The 13,478-nt window shown below is 47.1% G+C and overlaps 1 non-coding gene across 1 annotated transcript; it reads right to left on the bottom strand.

Moving 5' to 3' along the window:
• Positions 1-6,038: 6,038 nt before the first annotated feature.
• On the bottom strand, positions 6,039-6,110 carry TRNAG-GCC (transfer RNA glycine (anticodon GCC)). The gene has a single exon. It is a non-coding gene; the product is annotated as a tRNA-Gly (tRNA).
• Positions 6,111-13,478: the final 7,368 nt, after the last annotated feature.

Consider the following 13,478-nt stretch of genomic DNA (forward strand, 5'->3'; position numbering starts at 1 on the left):
GGCCAAGGGGAATGTATTAGATTGAGTCTTTTCAGCTTCTATCGACTGTCCTTCTCTATGTTGACTGGGGAAGCCTCTCAATGTGCAATCTTACTTTGCTTAGCTAGCCCTATCTTTATTATTTTGGCCTTATCTCGTAAAGAAAGGAAGGCTCATGAATGACCAATCCCTGGAGGAAGACTATGATTCTGCTTCTGTCTGGTCGTACTAGGCCATTAAAGTCTCACTACTTTTTTTTTTTTTTAATCTTTGTATCCCCAAGGAAATCCCATGCATTGAGATAGCAGGTTGGATCATCATAAAACACAGGAATGGGTGCTCAATCAATGGAATGTTTGCTTTTAGATCTCTTCCAGTGCTTATCAAATCAAAATATCAGGTTGAGGTCGAAACAAGGGCTTTAGCGCCTGTGTACATGTTGCGCTGAACCTCTCTTCCTACCGCTAGGAGTGAAATACATTGCGTGGCTGCCCGATCATGACGTAGTCCGAGATAGTTGATTGAGAAAAAAAGGGCAAGTGGGAGATGTTCCACGAGCTACTTGTTTGAAGTCTTTTTCCGGTAAGAGAAAGAAAGGAGAGACTTCCCAAGCATGGGTCTTTGATCGATGGAATGCTTGCTGTCAGCATCTGTTACTGGACATCTTGCTTGAAACTCTGTTCCTAGCACCAAATCTTTAGCTTTCTTTGCTTTTCCTCTGTCCTTTGCCCTATCAGAATCAGTATCGGTTGATTCCTTCCGAGAGGAGGAGGCTTTTTTGTTCGCTTGCTTGCTGGCAAGCTCTATACCGACCTTGGCTATTTGAGGCAATTTCTAAAGCATTTAGTCTCGCTAGCTATGCTAGCTTCTTTGGTATGGCTAGCTTGTTTTTTGGTGAGGTATTGCCCTGCTGTCGCATTCTTCCTTTGCGCTGTGCTCTCTCTCGTAATTTCTCTGCGACCTCTCTCTTTCTACTTTGTATTAGCTTTGTTAATTGGAATTGCCCCATGCAAGCGATTATAGCTAGCCTCTCCTTCATCGTTACCAGTTTCCAAGGCTGATGTCACTGATAGCTCTGCTTTCATTCTGATTGGCTACCAGAAGGGATAAGAACTATGCTTTGACCGGAAGGCACCTCTGCCGCCGTTACGTTGGGGAACTCAATCCTTTCCCTTCGAAAATGCTGAGACGGTAAATATTGGTGAACGGGGAACGTGCTTAGTGATGATACAGAAGAGAATTCCGAAGTGCTCTATGGATTGGCTCTGGGGTAGCATTCGATGACAATTACTGGCTTCACTACCGATTCCACGTTGAAATCTCTGCCGACTTATCCTCGGCAATTAGGCTAGCCAAGTACTCTACCCGTATTGGTGCTATTAGCCGATGACAGATGGATAGTGGCCTTCTCTTGGAGCGAAGAAGATGATGCCCCAAAGGTATCGAATAAGCTAGCCCCTCATTATTTCAACAGCCGGCTTACTAATTACTACAAGGCGGTGGTAGACTCATTTTCTTACTCATACAGGGCTGTTTTAGGGTAGGCTTATCCTTATTCTAGCACGAGTGGACTGAAAAGAAGGAATGACTGACTCAATGGATTACTTGCTGGCTTTCTTTTCTCATTGGCTTATTAACTACTGGCTGGATACAACCAAAGGATAGTTGCTGAGACTGACTTACTGGCTGGCGGGTTAGAACGTAGCCTTACTCTATACTTATTGGGAGTAAGAACCTGACTCATACAGTACAGGGAACGAGGGTAGAATGATATCCTTACTCTAGCACACAAGCTGGAAACAAGGGATTAGATAGCACCTGGGATACATATCCTTTGAAAGTCATCTTCCTTACTCTATGGCTTTTCAAGTAAACTTCTCATCTCCCTTTAGGCTTACGGCGCTGCTTACTCGAACCTGGCTTGCTCTATAGAATATCCCGCGCTTAGCTTCCTTAAGCTAGGGAAGGACAGTCTAACCATCCCCTCGTCGATAGCGGTTAGAGAGTCAGTATAGACTGAGGAAATCCCCAGTGAAAGCTCTCTTCTCGGCCCGGAGGCTACGGCTATACATATCATCAGCCTCAAACGAGTCGTTGGGAGCATTCTTATCGCAGAAGAACGGAGATGGTAATGAACAAGCAAGATATTATTTGAGCAGGGCCCTGCAAGGACCGGAGAAAAACGATTCCCCGAAAAAGTGAGGAACCCATAAGATTCATAAGCAGACGTGTGAGTCTTGCTTTCAATTAGCGAGGAAGGAAGCAGGCAAAGCAAGGCTTTCTTCTTTCTTTCAGAGTGAGAAAGGGAAAGCAAACGAAGCGAAGCAGCACCCTTTTTCAATTTTCCTAGAGTAGCAATCGATCCAATGTGGATTGGCGACTCATTATCCGCCCGACCAGCCAAAACCTTTATGTCTATAAGGGCTCTGTTCTGCACACATATCTGTCCGGATGCTGTGATCGGATTGGAAGAGAATCAGGCCTTGCTTGATAAGGGGATTGCAGAGTTTTCTTTATCCGGCAGCCTGCAAACGGAGGCTGAAAAACGTAAGGGACCTCGCCCATTTATTGGATTAATAAAAAGGGGAGCGAAACAAAGAAAGAAAAAATGAGAAAAGATATTCGGCGAGCATTAGCCCACATTCTACCAAAGTCTTGTGATAAGTACTGTGGGAGGAAGGGAGGGTTTTCGAGCACTCCTGAAAACGGGAAGGAATGCAACAGTAGGAAACTGGCTACAAACTTCTAGGTTAATTTAGTTTTTGGAATTCTCCAGATTATTTCGCCAATTGGCTCTCATCGGGGATTCCTTTTTCGGAATAGGTAGAATACTCTCCAAATTGAGAGGGGCACCTTCCAACGTTATTCCGAGCTGGCTAATAAAGCCGAATTTCTTTCGCATTGCGCAAAAGACAAAAAAGATCGTATGAGTGAAAGTGGGAAGTTTAAAAACCCCAAAAAAGGGGCCATGGTTTGGCCCTTTTTGAGGACGACCAGATAAGCACTAGCAAAAGCGCTCTTTCTTTCGCTTTCACTCATAGACCGCCCACTTATTTCCACTGCGATTGTAGGACGAAATAAAAGTGCAGAGCATACCGAAGTCCCAAATAAATCACTTATTGGCGGTCGCGATTTTTGAAGTTCGGTAGGCCCATACTCACTCTCAAGCTAACAGGCCGCTACTCCTTCAGAAACCGGGAATCCGCAAGGAAGGATAGGACACAGAATAAGGACCTAAAGTTGTTCGTCGGATGAGACCGAGAACCGAAAGATGTCTATCAAAGAGCTTCGAGTGACTTGATTCTTTGCTCTTCGGCAGCCCTAACAAGTCACTCGAAGCTCCTCTGGCGCGCTCTAGCCGAGTGGTCCTCGCCTGCACAAGCAAGCAGATTAGCTCCCTCATTCTCTTATTGTGCCGGCAGGCCTGGGCGAGCAAGGTAGGGTTAGATTAGAGGGAGGGGGACTGTGAGCGCCCGTCCCATGAAGCGACAGGGAACCACGCATTCCTCACGGGCTGGGCTCTCGCGTGTCCGGGGTCCGATCAGATCAACCAGCGACCGGTTTACGGAACAAGGAGTGTTGCAAGGGCCAGGAGATTGATAGAAGAACCTGGCCGAAGTCAGTCTTGTGTTCAATTCAACTCCGCGGGTTGGCTGATTGGAAGGGATTGCTTTCTGCCGTCTGTCTTTCCCTTCTCTCTCTTCTCTTAACAAAGTAGGTTCAAGTCAAACTTTTGGCTTGCTACAAGCTGGGCTCAGGGACTGCAGTCAGCCGCTTCCCCTGTAGTCGTCAGCTCGTTCTTGACAGATCCGATCGGGTGTTCATAATCTGGAGTAAAAGGATTCGAACCTTTGCATGCCGGTACCAAAAACCGATGCCTTACCACTTGGCTATACTCCATACGGCCTGTTTTGGACGGTAAGAACGGGGAGAGGGGGAAGGGAGAAGCAGGGCTCGAAGAACGAGCCGAGCCGTGCAAGAACGCGGGGATATAGCAAGTAAGCAGCAAGGTTCTCCCTTTAGGACCGACTACAACAAGCTCGCGACTCTAATAGAAAGAAAGGGTAAGCTCTCCGCTCTAAAAGCTTGCAATGCTATACCTATCAAAGTTGGCGAACGCTTCTGTAACCTTAGACTCGTTACGCTGTTCGACTGAACTCGTTGGCTCCGCGTCCACCGAAAGTCGGTAACCTTCTAAACCGTCAGCATTTGGTACTCTCTCGATAGCTTCAATAGTTCACTGAAAGCCTTTGGTTATAATGAACCGCAAGCCCTTCAGAAAGAAAGAAAAAAAAAGCTTGGTTGCGGGAACCGACGGTGACGAAGGTTACCGGGAAACGACGTTCCGTTCCCTTTGTAAAGTAGGCCTTTTGATAACTAATTAGAGTTGACATGAAATGGATCACGGAAGAAGACGTATCCGATGAATGAATGATTCAATCCCCTCCCACTCACACGGGTTCTTCTATTGAAAGGGTTCCCCTTCTTCTATGTGAGGTGGGGCGTACGTAAGAGCGGAACCTAGATAGAACGCTACGCGCCGGCCCCGGCCGCCGATACAGTTACCATGCTTACCAGCTCTTACCATTGCCGCCTATAGATATAGATGGGAGGTAGGCGAAGGTAGCTTGCTTCTCTTCTCCTAGGCTACCTGCACATCTTATTCGCGAAGAAAAAAGGCAGCGAGCGGTTCTTCGCTTAGTAGACGGCCGCCGGACGACGACCGCTTCTTGTTCTCGCCTCCCCCGTTTGGGCTCTCGCTCGAATCTCCACCTTTATGCGTTGGTAGGCTTTCGACTCAATCGTTTAGCCGGCGCCAATAAAAGAAAAAGTTTGAGCATGGGCTCATCATCTGATGCAGAACTGATTTCATAACCACCATCCATCACCAATCACATTCCACATCCCACTTCAAACTTTTCGATTCCTCGGGTAGCCTCGCCTCCTCTAGAAAGGCATTCCAGCTTCAGAGGTAGGTGAGCCGGGTCAGGAAGGAGTTTGACTGCTGGGATGGGATCGGATCCTATTCGAAGCACTCCACCTCATAGATAGTGAACACAGATTCTTGTTTCATTTTCAAGGGTCGAAAACGCGGGCTGCTGGTGGGGCTGTGCCCATTCTCCCTCTTCTTCCGCTTTACAACCGGAATAAGGAACCAACGAATTCACCCTACCTGTCGATGAAAAATTGGATTTGAGAGGACGCGGATCAGAAAGATTTTTATGGAATGTCCTACTCCTGCCTGAGCTTTCCGATCAACTAATCCCCTATTTCAGGGACATCTCTGTGTTAGGTAGGGCCATGGGCTCTCTGATTAGTCGAATGAGCCCATCCCTCTGGCCTATCAATTATTGGTGGACCTTCCCTCTCTCCAGTCACGGAGCTCTCAACTGAGTTGTTTAGGTTATGGAATTCCATCTCTAGTTGGGGGTTTCGGTTCGAAGGTTATAAAATGTGGTGCGGGTTCATCTCTCTCGACCAGTTCAGGTTCAAGGGAAGGGTGATCGAGGGGACCCAGACTGACGATCTCTTCTCTATGGCGGGAGGTTTATTTCGTATCAAGAGTGTGTTGGGGAGGCCAGGGAAGACGGATTGGATCGAGAGGCGATGCCTATGCCTCTTCTTTATCGATAGGATTCCCATCATTTTTCAGTCGGAGGCGAAGGAGACAAGGGCGAGGCACCGAACATGTTCTATCCTCAACCTCCATCTGTCATTAGTAATATCAATCCGCTTTTCCTATTCACTAGTACACTGCGCGCTACAACTAGCAGCGCCTTTACTAGTAAGGGAAAACGCTAGCGCGCTAGCTAGCTACTTTTAGTTAGAACCCCTACTTTCTTTTTTGGGATCTTTGAAGAAGCCTGCTGAAAAACAGAAGCGCGCTAGCGCGCAACGGCTGAAAAGCCAGCAACTTGTTAGGAGTAGGTTTTGGCTTGCCCCTTTCTTATTATTAGTAAGATAGGTTTGGAACCCTATACAAGGGTCTGCTTGCTGCTCGCCCCTCTCTCTAAAGGGGCTTATGCACTCCACTCGTTACCACTAAACGACGAAGCAGGAGCGGAAGGAGGGACTTGAACCCTCAACCTCAGCCTTGGCAAGGCTATGCTCTACCATTAAGCTATTTCCGCAGCTACGGTAGTGGCGAAGCACTACTGAGCAATTCACGTATTACTTGATACGGACGACTTCTGTTTTTCCGCCGGACCGCACTCTTGCCCCCCGATCGAGCTACGAGCACGAGTAGGTAGGCGGCTAGGGGGGGCGGCAGGGCTGCCTTTTCAATCAATCTCCGGCCGCTCAGCGCCGCTATTGGTGCGAGTTGTAAGGAGTCTTGGTCTCGAGTCGAGCTGGGGCGTCATTTCATTCTCGTAACGGGAGTGAGTGCACCGCAAGACCAGACAAGTTACTCCCTCGCCTCGCAGCGGCGGCACCTGCCTTTTAAGTGTTGTCATTTCCTAAGACGGCTCCTCTTATTCTACGATAATCCAAGCAGCAGCTCCACGAGTCCGCTCGGAACCAGTCGATTCCTAAGCCATTCGTTCTCCCCTCTCGGTTGGCGTTTGCCAGCCACTAGAGCAAGTAAGAGAACCTACATACAGTGAATGAACTTAAAAAACCGCCGATTTTGGCCGGATTGTACACCTTTGTGTCTGGCTATGTATATGGATGTGCATAAAGAAGGGACGGGACATCTCTCTCCTTTTTTTTTGGGGGGAAGAGAGGGGGAATAAGCTGCAGCGGCACCTCACGAACTTCTTACTGGGGCAGCACCATCCTATAGGCATTTGCGAGTGTTTGGATGCACGTGTTTTGTTCATATTCCTGCGCAGTTAAGAGAAAAATTGTTCCCAAGGCAACCACTTGTGTCTTTCTTGGATATGCAACGTCCGGGTATAGATGCTATGACGTGAAATCCAAGAGACTCGATGTATTCTTGAATGTTCTCTTTAATGAGGTCGCCTCATATTTTCCTTAACCTAATTAATAAGACCCGGGGGAGAATGGTGATGGGGATGTATTTCGGCCTTCTCCTGTTCATCAACTCGAACCTCATTCTTCTGCAGTTGATGTTACGGATCAGCCTCACTCTTCAGGCCAGCAGCCTTGCCCAGCATCTTCTGCCGATTGTCAGCCTGTTCAGCTGACCTCAGAGGATTCCAGTCACCCGGCACAGCATGTTTATTCTCGGCGGCGATTACACTATGTTTCCCAGGGAAGATTACTCCAGAAGATCAGCAGTCTAGCCCAGTTGCTTTCCTTCCAGCCGCTTCCTCAGATTCTGGATCCCTCTCTCAGGTTCGTCGATCCTCTCAAATTTCTTATCCTGTTGAAGGATTTTTGTCTTATCTTATGAATCGTTTTCCCCAAAACATCGAGCTTACCTTATGTCAGTTCAATCTTCTCATGAACCTGAACACCCATTGTTTTTGAATGCTCTCTTGCCCTTAGGCAGTTTCACCAACTCAAATGTGTGGTTCTCATGCAAGGATTTTCTCTCTTCCGGCATAGCTTTTATCCACTCTCCCTTGTGCTCATGAGACATAGCCTCTTGGTAGCATTCTGGTTCTCCCCCATCAGTGATCATCACATACTCATGAGGAGAATATCTCTGGGAAGACCGGTGCTCTCTAGTAGATCTTCTCAACTGAGGTTCAACTGGTGGTTCTGGAGGGCTTGAATGCTTACCTTATTTTATGTATGAAAAGGGGAAAGGGGCAACCAACATAGGGAGCTAGCTTGCTTCCACTGGTGGCGGGCGGAGTGGAAGCAGAACCAGAAAAGGCAGCAATTCCAGAGACGGTTGACCGAGCGGAGGCATCGGAGGAAGGAGCACTAATGGAAGAGGCATCCCCCGCGCAAGGGACACAAGGACTCTTCTCCGGTAGCGGAGTCAAGGGTCAAGCCAGCTAGAGAGGGAAGGAAAGGAGGAGAGTGCCTCATTGAAAGAGTGGAGAGAGAGATCGAAAGGATTCCACAGTCGAGGGATCCTAGTGAAGGGAAACCCGTACCCAGGGAGAGTTAGAGGAGGCAGAACCCTTCTGAGCCAAAAATAAAATAAAGTGCCACAACACGACGGTACTCTTGTCAGATAGAGGTCTGAAGTCCGCCGATTCGGGCAAGCGAATCTACATTATATGAGCACAGAAAGGGCTGAGCGAGACTCCATCCTATATTCTATTATGAAATAAAAAACTCGTCCCCAAAGAAGGGAGGAGAAGGAACCGCACCCTTACGTAGGGTTCGCTCCATCCTCTGCGACAGATAGGAGCACGGGCCCTTGGCATCCGGGATTTGTGTCCTTGTGCTCTGCAGCCTGGGTCTTCCTATAACACGTATTCCTAAAAAAAGTATGAGCCTTTCCGTTCCACTAAGCATGGGGCTTAGAAGAATCGGGTCCACTCCGCTGTTCGCATCCTTTTCCAAAGTGCGAAAGGAGCTTGCCTACTGAGCGAGCAACCTTACTTGCGAGCGAAGGGTAATGCTGAACATAGGGCATACTTACACCGGGGACAGCAAAAGAGTAGAATGAAAGATAAGAATACTCAATATAGAAAGAGATGCAACAACGCAAAGTAGAATCGGAAAATGGGAAAAAAAGGTTGTGCCCTTTGTGTCTTTGAGAGTCGAGAAATGAAGGTCTCCGCCTACCGGTCGCTACCGCCAGTGGATCCAAACACAAAACACAAGTAGTTCTATGCGGACGATCTCTCTTTCTCAAGCACCGGAGGAAACGGGACTTTGTTCCTCCGGAATTCGGTATTCGTCCACGAGGTGGAGTTGTGACCCGCTTGGGAGGGCTACTCTATATCCCGGAATCCCCAACCGCTTACGCATCAACAATCTTCTTAATGATTCAGCAAGCGGGAATCTTACGTCCACTTGAGGCGAGTATCCTTCGTGGGGAGGGGGGTCACGAGTCCCCCCAGTTACGTGAAGCGACATCCTAAATATCCTGAAAAAAAAGCATTCTGTCGGGGTGTGCTGGCAGCCTGGTTAAACCCATCCGTCTCTTATCGGAGGGAAATTGACCCCCGGGGGAAAGTCTTCCATTGAAGAACGAGGGTGGTATAGACCGAATAGATTCCAACATCGGGGGGTCCTAGAACAAGGGTGTAACTCATCCCTAAAGGAAGATTGTTTCATCACGCCTTCCCCATACTATGAAAGGAATGGGCGGTGAGGGTCACCTATCTTAGGGACTCTAGATTGAAATTGGATATGGAGTCCGCAGGCTCTTTTTATCGAGCCCGCATGATATGGAAACAACAGGACTCCGCGGTTGAATGCTTGTCTATCCGGAAGAAAAACTAGGCTCGGATAAGCGTAGATGCAATCATACCAGTTACGTATGGTAAACCCTTTCATCAATCTAAGAGAAAGGGACGGGATCTCTGTCATCGTGGTACTTGGTTCTTGTTTCCTTTTTTTTCCCGGATCCCCCAATAGTATGTATTCCCAAGAGTTATGGACCCTCGACAGAGTAAACGTTCTGAGGTGTTTTGACTCCTATTTTCTACATTCTTCTTTCTGGGAGGGAGAGTAGTGAACATCTTGGCCGGCAAAAGGGAGAAGAGCTCCTAATGGGTGTTCGTAACATCCTTTACTCAGTGACATTCCCCCCGGGTATAGAAGGAAAGGAGTTCAAAAGCCAGGGTCCCCTTACTTAGGTTTTATCATCAATATGTCCGTGCTGTGCGTATACGTGGAGCAGCCTTGCTTTTGTGACTAGATCCAACGCCCTACATTGGTTGCGAGGGTTTACAATACAAACGGTCTGATCATTTTTCGTATGATATTCTTGTCCATAAGCTGCCATAACAAACCTCGACAAGTGAGAGTAGGTTACTTATCTAGCTTTATGGTGATCTACATACGATAACGGTCTTTAAAGATGTAGTTAAAGTATGATTGATAGGCCCTTAAGTAGTAATATCGCGATTCCGAAGGGAATATCCTTTAGAGGCTTTAGAGCTGAGTCAGATTTCTTTCGTCAAGTGAAAATGGAGAACTGAATTCTTTCTGGTTAAACAATCTCTTTTTAGTTGCTTTGGAACAATTAGGAGCGACTAGCTGAAGAAAGACGGGGTTATGCTTCTGGCGGCAACTTGATAGATCCCCCTATGTTGTAAAGGGGATGGGAGAGTCTTTGAGTTCGTTTTCGGCTTGTCTTGTACACGTCCGATGCCGAACTTCGTCAGTTGGAATAACGAAATACGCACAATCATAGCGAAGGTAGCGAATCCCATCCGGGAAGATAGGTAGAACTACTCAGACAGTCGGTTAAGGCAAGGCCGCGCTGTGGCGAGTGACCCTGTGCTGCAGCTGGAGATTCGATGCCTTTCGAAGTGCACACCGATGCGTCTGACTACGCCATTGGTGGGGTCTTAGCCCAGGAGGGACACCCGGTTGCCTTTGAGAGTAGGAAGCTAAATGATGTAGAGAAGCGGATAGGATTTCTTAAAAAAAATGAGTACGAGATCGCTTCACACCTTCCTAAATGTGAATGGCGATCGATGGATTGGTCATCGGGTAGCGTGCGACTCGAGTTTCGGCATCGGTTTTCCGTCCGCTTGCCAAAAGAAGTTTTGATCCCCTCAATGGATGTTGAAAAATTGAGGGACATACCTTTTTGCAAGAGAAAGGCATTTTCCACTCTTCCAAAAGAGAGAAAGAGGTTTTTTGGATGTAGGGCTCTAAAAACCAAACGACATTTTCTAACAAATAGAAATTTTTATATTGAGAACAATACCAATAAAATTGGACAATGAAATCTGCCCTGTCATCGCGCTGCCGAATCATAGCTGACGGAATGCATCGGGGTAAACCCCACCTAGAAAGGTAAATTGGGTGGGGAAGGTAGATGTGATAGAAGGAGAGATCACTATTTCGATTATTAGTGGTCAGTTGCGATATGCGATATTCGTTCTCTTGGAAATGAATTCACTTCTTTCATTCCCCACCATCCATGGAAAGGCATTCCTTCTCGGATCAAGGTCTTCCTATCTATTCAATCACTGATTTCGAGAGAGAAGGTGCGGGGCAAGACTCACCATCCGCTCTGAGCAGCTTAAGCCCACCTACTTTCGAACGGAGTCAACGAAAGCTTCTATTTCAACGCATGTCCGGGCGGGAAGAAGGATGAACGAACGAAGCAGATATAGTAGGGAACTCAATCAGTGCTTCTGAAGAGGCGAGGAGCGGATTCCCCATCCGGACCGATTCTTCCTATGCGGAGATCGGCCTATGAAAGATACCTGGATTCGCCTGCAAGGAGATAAGGAGTTTTGGGTGCTTGAGATTCGGGTCGATGCGGATCGGAGTGAGAAGAGGTCTTTCATCCATCCATTCTGAGAATCAGTATATGCCTATCGTAGGCTTAGAGTGATTTTCGGGAAAGCCAAAACTGAAACGAAACTTCAGTGTCAGACTAGTACTACCTTCGAGAGAAAATCTTTGCTCCCCATAACGAAGAGAGTTTTTTGTTCCCCGGCTGATAGGAATAAAACGCTTAGTAGTACAACTCATAGCATGGAGGATGACAGTCACACATATCCTCCTGATTCACCAAACCAAACCGTTCAAAGACGGCAGTTCGGGCTTCTCTAAACGAAAGGTCTTGCAGAGCCTTCTGCCACGCGTTCCTATCAATATCGATTAGAGTATATTGAAAGAAAAATTTGCATGCGTCCCAACGGATACCAACAAATGGAGTGAATGCGCTATATCTCCTCCTTTCCTTTTTAGGGTTTATCCCTAAACAAGATACCGATTCAAGCTTATTTAGGGTGAGTGTCATGCTTTTTGGATTCCTCGAAAGAAGCACGAGCTGAGCGTCTGAAAGCAGGCACGCTTTGGGATGGGAGTAGTTGGTTTTTGGTGCGATTAGTTGCTTTTAGTTTCGAGTGAGGGAGTGGAGTTCAGGGATCCCTTTTAAGAAACCCTCGGTATGGGGGGAGGTCAAAAGGGGGTATGTTAGTCAAATAGAGGGATCTCACGAGAGCGTAATCCACGGCTGTAGCCTTAAGCGTCTAAGGGCTGTCCATTCTTGTATTGGGCGAACTATAGTGTTAAATAGCGTCGTTTAGTGGCGTGCAGGGAGTAGTCGTCTTGTTGCTGGTAGGTGCGACTATGTGAGTTGACAACAATACACTGCGGTATGTGTGAGGTTCGAAGACGCTTAGTGATCGAAGGAGCAATTGGAGTTACTTCAGACTGGCTTCCTCCCATATACCCCCGCTAACTTGTGCTTGCTTATGCTTGTTTTGAGTACGCTTTACTTTGTCTGGGTTTGTCTAGCTTTGCATTGCTTGCCTTGGACTCAGCCCAGCTTTTCATCCCCCGGCTAGGTACGAAGAATAAATCGTTGTAAGTTCCATTCCTTCCTAAAAAAAAGAAGCTTTTCTTTTCGCTTGGTGATAGCTTGTTCGCTACTATACTCTTACTTGCTTAGCTGCAACCAAGACTTCCGGGGGGATCCAGTCAGATATACACAGTCTCGTTAATAAGGTAAGGCGAAAGAACACTGCCTGCTCGTTGGCCTCTACGTAATGCTTTATTCACTCATATGAACTCCGGAAGTAAGCACTATGTTTGCAACTATACGAAATGAGATACGCAATTGAGATTGCTGGACCAATGCTAGCGGTATGTGAGCTTACCTCTGCCCCTCACCTCCTGTGCTTGAAAGGGACCTACAGCCTAAAAAAAACGGCTATTTTCGCATTTGGATTGACCTATCGTACATTGAGAAGACCCTGTAACTCGCGTATAGGCATGACAAGAGGCCTTTCAAAATCCTCATGTTGAAGCTCATTTCCATGAAAGTAAGTAAGGAAGGCTTTCCGAGAAAGAGATTTGAGATCTATGGTCACTGCTCTTTACGAACCCACTTCTCAACTCAAAATAGGCTTAGACTCTTATGGGAAGAAGACAAGAAGAAGGTTGGTGCCATATGCTAGTTGATTTTTATTAGAGAAAACAGAGAAAGCGCTAGGGCACTCGTTTCAATCATCTGCGGTGGCTTCCATTCCATAGATTTGATCGGCAAATCGATTGTTTTTCGATAGCTCGATAGGGAAAAGCAGCAATTAGCACTACTTGGTGAAATAGATGTACCGATTAACTCGTTGTGTTCCGATAGATAAAGAAATGTCTGGGTCACACAAACCCTTCGATGTTACTTCTACGGTGTTGGTTGTTCGCCTCTTGTCTACCTAGATTTAGTTAGTATTAGATAGCAATGGAGGCTATCAACGACGGGTTTTTCCCATCATGGATTACCCAAACGAAGAGATGACAGAAGATCTTCTAGTTAGAATACGATAACGAGACCACCAAAGGTGCAAAGCGGCTAGGTCTGGGATCCGATCCCATAACGCAAAGAAAGCAGGTAAGCCTGAAAGGTGCGAAGCCGCTATAAGCTCTTCTTTCTATTACCCTTTTGATTGACTAAGAATATGTAGAGCTCAGCATGTCTGGAATGTCTGGAAGCACAG

This window comes from Durio zibethinus, unplaced genomic scaffold (genome assembly GCF_047325235.1).
Source record: "Durio zibethinus cultivar Kanyao isolate XHJ-2024 unplaced genomic scaffold, ASM4732523v1 HiC_scaffold_30, whole genome shotgun sequence".
In the NCBI taxonomy this organism is placed as follows: Eukaryota; Viridiplantae; Streptophyta; class Magnoliopsida; order Malvales; family Malvaceae; genus Durio; species Durio zibethinus.